Genomic DNA, 10,680 nt, shown 5'->3' with positions numbered 1-10,680 from the left:
GCTGCCATCAGAAGGTAACACCCACATTTAGGGTGTGTCTTCGGCTTTAGATGATCCAATCAAGAAGTTCTCTTTCATTTCAGTTAATCTCAGATCAAATCAAGTTGACACCCAGGATTAGCCATCACACTATCTAAAACCAAAAAGTGAACAGGGGGCTGGAGGTAGAGCTTAGTGACAGAACACTCATCCAACCCTCAGTCTCAAAAAAAAAAATCATTGAGATGGAAATAGAAAATTAACATCTTACAATCTCCTCCCTCAATAATTGATCGATGCAAGAGTCATCAGTCAGGACTAACGGAGAAATGATGCCATCCCTACACATCTGCCTGCAAGATGTAGTCACTGAAGGGGCTTCTAGCTGATATCTGCATCATTATCAGGTCTGATCCTTGTACAGAGTTACAGGGTGTGTTTACACAGGCCTAGACTGCACAGCCTCCTGCCCATCCCAGCTGAATGATGGGGCCAGTTATTCCAAGGCTATAACTCCGCAACACTGTTCCTTCACCAAACCTCTCTGTAGGAAATGACTTCTGGGCTTTTACATAATCTTGCACCAAAAACCTACTCTTTATAATGTAAACGAGTTTACTGAACCATGTGCTCCTGTGGCATATGACCTTGATCTCTGGGCCTCCACTTTGCCCTCCACTCAAGACAGTAAATGAATTTGGTGTGCTCGAATTAGCAAATCAAAGCTCTGAACTACAGCACTGTTTTTGTATTTGTACCCTCACTGGAAACAGTGAGAATTGAGAAGGATGCTTGACTTTGTATGTGTGAGATTATTTTAGGTATAGCAACCAGAGGCAAGATTCTCTGGTAAGATAAAGGTCAAGCCAAGCTCACAGTCTCCTGATTAATGCTGGAGAAATGGTTTGAATAAAAGTATTGCTGAGGCCTGGCTCAGGAGCACAGTTCTGTGAAAGAGCTGAAGGAATGAACTCTTAGGTTCAGATCCACTCTTGGTTGTTAAAACTAAGGTTAAAAGTTAGCCTAGTTATTTATTCGGGTACAACCACAGTGTGGTTTGGTAATGCTGCAGTCTTCCACAGCTGTAGTACCACACTGAGCATTTGTGTATCTAAACATTAAACAGACACAGTAAGGGGACTGGGACTTGGCTCAGTGGATAAAACACTTACCGTACAAATGTGAGGACCTGAGTTCAGATCACCAGCACCCACATAAAAGCAAGCATAAAGCATGCCCCTGTCACTCCAGCCCTGGGTGAGAGGGGCCAGGTGGATCCTGAGGTTCCCTTGGCCATCTCTTTGGAGATTTTAATGTATTTTTTTATAATTTCATATTGTATTTGCCTTATTTCCATCCCTCCCAGTGTCCCACCAACTCCTTCCATGCCCTCTTCTTAAATTATTATTATTGCTATGCATATACATTTATAAATATACATATACATGTATGTTTATATACATATACATATATGTATATGTAATTCACCAAGTCCATTTAGTGGTGCTCATGTATACCTGTGTTCAGGGTAGCCCACTTGAGATTAAATGACCTCTTAGGGAGCTAACTCCTGGAAAACTGACTCTCCCTCCCTCAGCATCCATTGATTACCTCTACCTCTTTATCTTTTTCTCCATCCGTATTGGCAGGTCAGCTGATTCTGTCATTCTGCAGATCTAGTTAAGCTAGTGTGCCATGAAGCTATCATGAGTGTTTGCTTGGCCATTGTTCCAGGCCGTGTGATTTGTCTTTCTGAGTCTGACTCATTTCACTTAACATAATGATTTCCAGTTTCATCCATTTTCCTGCAAGTATCACTTCATTTATGTATAGTGCAGAATACAATTCCATTGTGTACGAAGGGAAGGCTTAGTTAAGCAAGACTTGAGTCTTCAGTTTATATTTTTAAAAATAACTGGGACAGTGGTACCTACCTGTAATCTCAGCACTTGGAGGCTATGGCAGGAGGATCCAGAGTGCAAGAACAGCCTAGGCTATACAATTGGGCCCTGGCTCAAAAACACAAAGTTTAAGGTTACAAATATAGCTATGTAAAAATTAAGCTTATGAGCCAGGCGTGGTGGCACACACCTTTAATCCCAGCACTCAGGAGGCAGAGGCAGGAGGATCTCTGTGAGTTCAAGGCCAGCCTGGTCTACATAGTGAGTTCCAGGACAGCTGGGGCTACAGGGAGACCCTGTCTCAAAAAGACCAAAAAATAATAATAATAATAATAATAATAAGCTTATAGGAGGGCTGGGAAGATGACTCTATGGGTAAAGCACTGGTTGTGCCAATATGAGGACCAGAGTCCAATCCCCAGCACCCACAGTCAGGAATACAGCTGCCTATAATTCCAGCATTTGTGAGGCAGAGACAGGTGTTTCCCTGTGCAAGCTGGCTAGCAAGACAAGCCAGAATCCATGAGCTCTGTGTTCAGAGAGAGCCCCTGTCTCAATAAATACAGTGATTGAAGAAGACACCTCACATCAACCTCTGGCCTCCACACACATATACATGTGCACACACATGCACATATACCCACCAAAACACAGGTACACCCATACACATGCAAACACACATACACATGTATACCAGAAACACATACACATGCCAAAAAAGTTAAGATCATAGAAATAGCTCAAAAATTAAAACCATCATATATCAAGTTAAGAAAGTTATTTTTTAATTTTTATGTGTATGAGTGTTTTGCCTGCATGTATGTAAGTGTGCCACATATGTGCAATGTCCTTCCTTGGAGACCAGAAAAGGGTGTTGAATCCCCTGGAACTGGAGTCTTTGGTTACAGAAGGTTGTTGGCTGCCATGTGGATTCTGGGAACCAAACCTGGGTCCTCTGCAAGAGCAGCCAGTGGTCTGAACCACTGAGCCATCTCTCCAGCCCACAAAGGCAGATTTTAATTTTTTAAAAAAGTAACAATAGGAGCTGAGGAAAATCTATTGTATTACATCATCATACAACATATAGTATTCATGTTTTTTCTATACAAAAAAAATCAAAACCCACAAATGCCAACATTAAAATAACCATGAGCATCAACAGGCAGCTCTCACACACACACAAAAAAAAACCTATCAAACCAAACCAAACCAGAAAGACTACAAAAGGCAGAAGAGCAGAATGAATAAAGATGCTTGCCAATAAGGCAGACAACCCTAGTTCTGTTCCTGAGACCCACATGATAGAAGGAGAGAACTAACTGCCAAAAGTTACTCTCTGACTCCACAATCACATGTTCATGCACAGGGGCAGACACACACACACACACACACACACACACACACACACATACACACAGAGTAAATAAATGGAATTTTAATCTTAAAAAAAGAAATAAGTGAGAGTGAGGAAGGGGCGTGGCTTGGTGGGAATAACTCTTATCCAGCCTGTGCAGGGCCCTGAGCTCTGTCTTCCGTGAAGAATGAGATGAGGGAAAACATCCCAAGTGCATTTCAGCGCCAGGCATAGTGCTTCATGCCTGTTATTCGAGTGCTGGGGAGGTGGAGGTAGGAGGATCGGCTGGCCTAGAATCCAGCAGCAAGGGACTGCAAAAAATAGTAAGTGCTCAAAAATAAGGGCCACAAAAATAATAAATCCCAGCACTCGGGAGGCAGAGGCAGACAGCTCTCCAGCTCAAGGCCAGTCTGGTCTACATAGCGATTTCCAGACCAGCTGGGGCTACACAATGAGATCTTGTCTCAAAAAATAACAATAAAATAAAGGAGGAGCAATAATCTAGAAAAAGAAGATAAAGAACTAGTTTTTAATTTTTAATAGATTTTATTTATTATTTTATGTGTATGAGTGTTTTGCCTACATGTAAGTGCACCCGTGTCATGCAATACTAACCAAAGAAACATCAGTAAAATAACTGAAGTGGGGGCTGGAGAGATGGTTCAGTGGTTAAGAGCATTGGCTGCTCCTGAAGAGGACGTGGGTTCAATTCCCAGCACCCACATGGTGGCTAACAACTGTCCGAAACTCCAGTTCCATGGGAATATGGTGCCTTTTGCTGACCTCCTAGGGCATTGCATGACATGGGTGCACTTACATACATGCAGGTGATATACTCATACACATAAAATTAAAATAATAACTAAAATAATTTTTTAAAGAAAGCAACAACTTAAGTGGGTATCATTGATGCCTGCTACAATCCAAAGTAAAAGAGGACAGCAGGGCTGGAGAGACGCTCAGCAGTAAGAGCTAGGGGTGCTTGCTGCTTATAGCCAGCTGTAACTCCAGCTCCAGGTCACCATGCTCTCTGGCTTCCACAGACACCTATACCCGCATGCACACATACACATAAATAAAAATAATAAATAAATCTTTTAAAAGATTTTTAATTGCTCTTTGAAAAGAAAGCAATCAAAGCTGAGCATGCTGGCGCACATCTTTAGTCGCAACAGAGGGAGAGGCAGAGGCAGGTGGATCTCTGAGTTCAAGGGCAGCCTGGTCTACATGGAGAGTTCCAGGCCAACCGGGGCCATACAGTGAGACCTTAACTCAAAAAACAAAAACAAAACAGTCCAAAGAAATAAAAAATTAACCATAGAAACTCTGAAGATGTGGCTCAGTTGGCAGAGTTTTGCCTAGTGTACACTAAGTGTTGGGTTCAAGTCCCAGCACCACATAAACTGGGTGTGGTGGTGCACACTTGTCATCCCAGTACTGGGGAGGTAGAAGCTGGAGGACCAGGAGTTCAAAGTCATCCTTAGCTATACAGTGAGTTTGAGACCAGCTTGGGCTACATGACACTCTCATAAACTGCATTAAATAAATAAATAAATAAATAATCATTTATATTAAAAATAATGAGACTTCTCCCCCTGACTTCTTGGCAGTCTGTTAGTGGGAGATCTCTGTCGCCCTCCCTTCACTTCCTCCATTTCCGCTGACCTCTTTAAGGACCAAATATGTGTGAGTGCCTCTCCATTCATGTTGGCCAGGCTGGTGTTCAGATGGGCAACGCCTGCTGGGAGCTCTACTGCCTGGAACATGCCAAGTGATAAGACCATTGGGGGAGGAGACGACTCCTTCAACACCTTCTTCAGTGAGACGGGTGCTGGCAAGCATGTGCCCAGGGCAGTGTTTGTAGACCTGGAACCTATGGTCATTGATGAAGTTCGTACTGGTACCTACCGCCAGCTCTTCCACCCTGAGCAGCTCATCACAGACAAGGAAGATGCTGCCAATAACTATGCCCGTAGGCACCACACCATTGGCAAGGAGATCATTGACCTTGTCTTGGACCGAATTCGTAAGCTGGCTGACCAGTGCACAAGTCTTCAGGGCTTCTTGGTTTTCCACAGCTTTGGTGGGGGAACTGGCTCTGGGTTCACCTCCCTGCTGATGGAACAGCTTTCTGTTGATTATGGAAAGAAGTCCAAGCTGGAGTTCTCCATCTACCCAGCCCCCCCAGGTTTCCACTGCTGTCGTTGAACCCTACAATTCCATCCTCACCACTCACACCACCCTGGAGCACTCTGATTGTGCCTTCATGGTAGACAATGAGACCATCTATGACATCTGTCATAGAAACCTCGATATTGATCGTCCAACCTACACTAACCTTAACTGCCTTATTAGCCAGATTGTGCCTTCCATCACTGCTTCCCTGAGATTTGATGGCGCCCTGAATGTAGACCTGACTGAATTCCAGACCGATCTGGTGCCCTACCCCCGAATCCACTTCCCTCTGACCATATATGCCCCTGTCATCTCTGCTGAGAAAGCCTACCATGAGCAGCTTACAGTAGTGATCACCAATGCCTGCTTTGAGCCAGCCAACCAGATGGTGAAATGTGACCCTCGCCATGGTAAATACATGGCTTGCTGCCTGTTGTACCATGGTGATGTGGTTCCCAAAGATGTCAATGCTGCCATTGCCACCATCAAGACCAAGCGTAGCATCCAGTTTGTGGATTGGTGCCCCACTGGCTTCAAGGTTGGCATCAATTACCAGCCTCCCACTGTGGTACCTGGTGGAGACCTGGCCAAAGTACAGTGAGCTGTGTGCATGCTGAGCAACACCACAGCCATTGCTGAGGACTGGGCCCATCCCGACCACAAGTTTGATCTGATGTATGCCAAGTGTGCCTTTGTGCACTGGTATGTGGGTGAGGGCATGGAGGAAGGTGTCTTCTCTGAGGCCCGTGAGGACATGGCTGCCCTGGAGAAGGATTATGAGGAAGTTGGTGTGGATTCTGTTGGAGAGGATGAAGAAGAAGGAGAAGAATACTAATCTGTTCCTTTCAGCCCCGTAGCATGTCAAACTCCCAGAACTTCAGCTTCAACATTAGCTGACAGGCATCAATGTTTGCTGATTAGGTTAGCTTCTCTGTGATCATGTCCATTTTTTCCATGTGAGATGGCTCAGTGCTTAAGAACACTGGTTGTTCTTGCAAAAGACCCAAGTTCAAATCCCAGAACCCACATGGTAACTCCAGTTCCAGGAGACCTGACAGCCTCTTCTGTCCTCCGGGGGCATTGCAAGACACTGTTGTGATAGATGAATTGGGTCAATCAGGAGAAAGCACTGGGACACAAACAAAACTCAGGTGGGATGGAGTTTATTAACAGAGGAAAAGCGCGTAGGACAATTCCAATCAGGATAGGGAAGTTTTCATCTACAGGTTGTGGGCTGGGGGTCTTTATAGGGGGGCTTCAGGGGATGCAGAAGGTGGGAACATATTCTTTTTAAAAAGTTAGGCAGGAGAGAAGGAACCCAGGGCTTGTCAGAACAGCTTCTGTTAAAACTGCCCCCTTCCATCAGCCAGGATCTGGGTTATGGGGTAAGGAGTCTATACATTGTAAAACTTATCAGGGGAAATAGCTTGTACCAAGACAGTTCCTACATTAATGGATCCAGAGTGCAGGAGCCTGTTCTGCTTCTGAGATCATCAAAGGGGAAGCAGGCTGTCTTTGCCCAAAAGGTGCAGAGAGTCTACTTATCTTGTCTTCAAAGACCACGATGCTCATTAACTCAGTTCCTGCATTCTCAGGGGCTTGCAAAATTGTGAGGCCCTGTTGGGGAGGGGGCTGCTTCAAATCCAGACCCTAACAGGGTACACTTACCTACACACAGGCAATACACGCATACACATAAAAATAATAAAATATTTTTAAAATAATAAATAAAATATAAAACAATAATAATAAGGAAATAACTAGATAGAAATGAAGGAACTTAAATGCATAGCACTTCTTTTATTTTATTTTTCCTTGTGTGTGTTTTGCATGCATGTATGCCTGTAATCCTATGTAATGTATACTGTATGTATACTAATGTAACTCATGTGCTGTTTGAACTCACTGAGAAGTGGCTCTGGAAGTAGGACTGACAGTGACACACACAGAGACACATGCACACACACTCAGATGCAAGCATGTTTGTCTCACAGTGTCCTCCAAGGCCTCTTGACTGGGTATGGGCTGTCTGCCTAACTCTGTGACCAGGAGGGAAACGAACAGAAAAACAGTCCAAGAGCGAAAACACCATGTCCTTGAGAACAGCTAGAAAGTGAACCATTTCCATCAGAAGTTACTATTGTTTATCTCATGATATAAAAGTGCTTGCAGTAGCCAGGCATAGTGGTGCATTCCTTTAATCCCAACACTCAGGAGGCAGAAGCAGGCAGATCTCCATGAGATCAAGACTAGCTTGGTCAAAAGAGGAGGAAGAGGAGGAGGAGGAGGAGGAGGAGGAAAGAGAAGAAAAGGAAAGAAAAAAGAAAAAGTAATTGGCCATGAGCAGTTCAGCCATAAAAAGAAAGCTAGGTGGAAATGCCAGCTAACTTTGTCAGTTTCCCCAGACCATTTCTGCTGGATGACAGGTTAGGGTCTGATTAGTTACCTGTTACTGTGATAAAACACCATGACCAAAGCAACTTACAAAAGGAAGAGGTTATTGAGTTTATGGTTCCATAGCGATAAGAATCCATCATGGTGGGGAGGTACAGCAGGAGGCAGCTGGAGCAGAAAGCTGAGCTCTCACATCTTCAAGCAGGCACAGGAAGCAGGGAGAGCCATGACCTCCTCAAACACTACCAGGAACCTGATAAAGGAAGGTTATATTCTTATAACTTTCTATCTTTGTGCTTAATCTTCTTTTAAGCTTAGACTATTTTAAAGTTTCCTTTGTTTTACTTACTTGAAATGTGACCCTGGAATGCCTTTTATTGCTCTGTGATGTGTTCAGTACCCTGAGATGTTTTATTACTCTGTAATATCTTGACTCTGTGATGTTTTCACCGTTCATAAACATGTAAAAACTAAAGAGAATGGAAACTTCACCAAATGGTTTAATGAGGTACCTGGTCCAATTAGTCCAAGAAAACTATAGATCAAATGTGTCAGATATCTAAACTTCTGCTGGTGATATCTGTTTTGTAGATTGCAATGACCATTTGGCCAATTCCCAACCCAATCAGCCTGACCTAGCTATAGATCAAAAGGTGGCAGGTGTCTGGACCCATGCCTGGGCTATCTACTTTGTAAGCTATGAGGACTGAGTGAATTTGGGAAAGAATCTTCCTAAGATAACATGGCCCATCATGAAAAAAGACATAGGGCCCAGGTGCCAACCATAAAATGATGTAAAAAAAATGCCTATTTAATCTTCATTTTGCTTCTGTGTGGGGCCCAGAAACCCTGAGTTGCTGATTCTGGGACCTCACACATGGGAAAAGAATAAATGAGCTTTCCGACTCTCACTTGAGTGAATGCTTGGTCTCTTAAGCATTGGAAGAATTTTTCCATAAGAAACTGGGGACTAAGTGTCCAAATATTTGGAGCCTATGGGGGACATTCCTCATCAAACCACCACACCTGTTTCCTCCCTCAGTTGGGCAGTCCGGTCATCTCTGATGGCTGTTGTAAGCCCTTGCTTTCTACCCACTGCTTCTCTCTGCTTCTTGATGCTGATTCTCTCTGTATTGTCCGTTACATGCTCAACAAACTCACTCATTCAAAACTGAAGGCACGACTATTGTAGATCATTCTCCGGATCATACAAATCATCCCAGAATTTCAGGGGTGGAGGGAGGAAATTCAAAGCCAGCCTTAGGAGCCTAGTGAATCTGAGGCCATCCTGGGCTACACAAAACCCTGTCTTAAAAAAAATGTTTTTAAGCTATAGAATGAATGAGTCAAGCTGTGGACTGTACGGACTTTGGTTTGTAATCATAAGTCAGTATGGATTCATCAACGGTAGCAAACATCCCCCTCTAATAGTGGTATTAGTAGTAGTAGAAAGGAGAGATGGGCCAACAAGGTGGCTCGGTGTGTGAAAAAGCACTTGCTACACAAGCCAGGAGACCTGAGTTTGTGCCATGGGACTAAAGGTGGGAAGAGAACCAGCTCCACAAAGTTGTCCTCTGATCTACACACACACACGCACACGCACACACACACACATGCACACACACATAAAAAGGAAGGGAGGGAGGGAGGAAGACGGGACAGAGGAAGGGAGGAAATGAAAAATAAAGAGGAGGGTTAGAGAAATGACTTAGTAGTTAAGAGAGCTTGCTGCTCTTGCAGATGACTGAGGTTTGGTCCTAGCACCCACATAGGGCACCTCACAATAATCTGTAACTCCAGTTCTAGGGGGTATGACACCCTCTTCTGGCCTCCCGCAGATACCTGCAAACACATAGTACACATAAACTTATACTGGTACATACACACAAAATAATAATAATAATAATAATAATAATAATAAATAAATCTTTAAAAAAAGAAAGAGGATCTCAGCAATTAAGAACACTGACTGGTCTTGTAAAGGACCCAGGTGCGGTTCCCAGCTCCTACATGGTGGCTAACAACTGTCTGCAATTCCAGTTCCAGGGGATCCAACACCCTCTTCTGACCTCTCTGGGCATTGCACATATATGGTGCATTTGTATACACGCAGGCAAAACATTCATATACATAAAAATATAAATAAATAATTTTAAAAAAATGAAAAGAAAGAAAAGAAGGGGAGAATAAAGAAAACAAGGGATTTTCGTGTAGTCGCTAACCAATTTTTCTGTGAACCCAAAAGTGCTCTAAACAACATCCTAACATCTGTGAGGTCGTGGATTCTATCCTTCTGACCATTAATCAAAGACAAAAGTGCATTGTTTCTCTTTCTGCAAGAATTCCATCTTTCTGCTCTGCTTGGGTAATTAAAATTTAAGCAAAGTTGACAAAACTGATGGGCAACTTCCAGACCCTCGTGTGCTCGGGAGTCCATTGCAAGTGAGTAGCTGGTAAGAAACCATGCATTGTTTAACAAGGGAGGTGACCTGGAAAATGCACCATTAGGCAGCTGTGTCATTGTGTGAGCCTCCTGCAGTGCCTTACACAACTCTACATTGTGGGTCAATAACCACAAGGCTGCTTCATGCATTTAAGGTACCCTATACATGGGCCAGTGAGAAGACTCAGTGAATAAAGGCACTTGCCACCAAGCCTGATGACCTAGGTTCAATCCTTGGTACCCACAAGGTGGAAGGAGTAAACTGACTCCTAAGAGTTGGCCTCTGAATTCCATATAAGCACTGTGTCACATGTGTGCCCACAAGATAATAGTAAATAAAAGTTAAAAAAAATTTTTTTTGTCTTTTTGAGACAGGGTCTCCCTGTAGCCCCAGCTGTCCTGGAACTCACTATGTAGACCAGGCTGCCCTTGAA

At 43.6% G+C, this 10,680-nt stretch overlaps 1 long non-coding RNA gene and 1 pseudogene across 1 annotated transcript in view; both read left to right on the top strand.

The window, feature by feature from the left end:
• The window catches only part of LOC115072306, a 31,515-nt gene that overhangs the window by 17,662 nt on the left and 3,173 nt on the right, over positions 1 to 10,680 (top strand). The gene's annotated exons all lie outside the window — the stretch shown is intronic.
• LOC103743311 lies at positions 4,902 to 6,306 on the top strand (annotated as a pseudogene).

Source organism: Nannospalax galili, unplaced genomic scaffold (genome assembly GCF_000622305.1).
Source record: "Nannospalax galili isolate Female #2095 unplaced genomic scaffold, S.galili_v1.0 scaffold262, whole genome shotgun sequence".
In the NCBI taxonomy this organism is placed as follows: Eukaryota; Metazoa; Chordata; class Mammalia; order Rodentia; family Spalacidae; genus Nannospalax; species Nannospalax galili.
The sequence above is the reverse complement of the archived record's forward strand: the minus strand, read 5'-3'. Positions and strand labels throughout refer to the sequence as shown.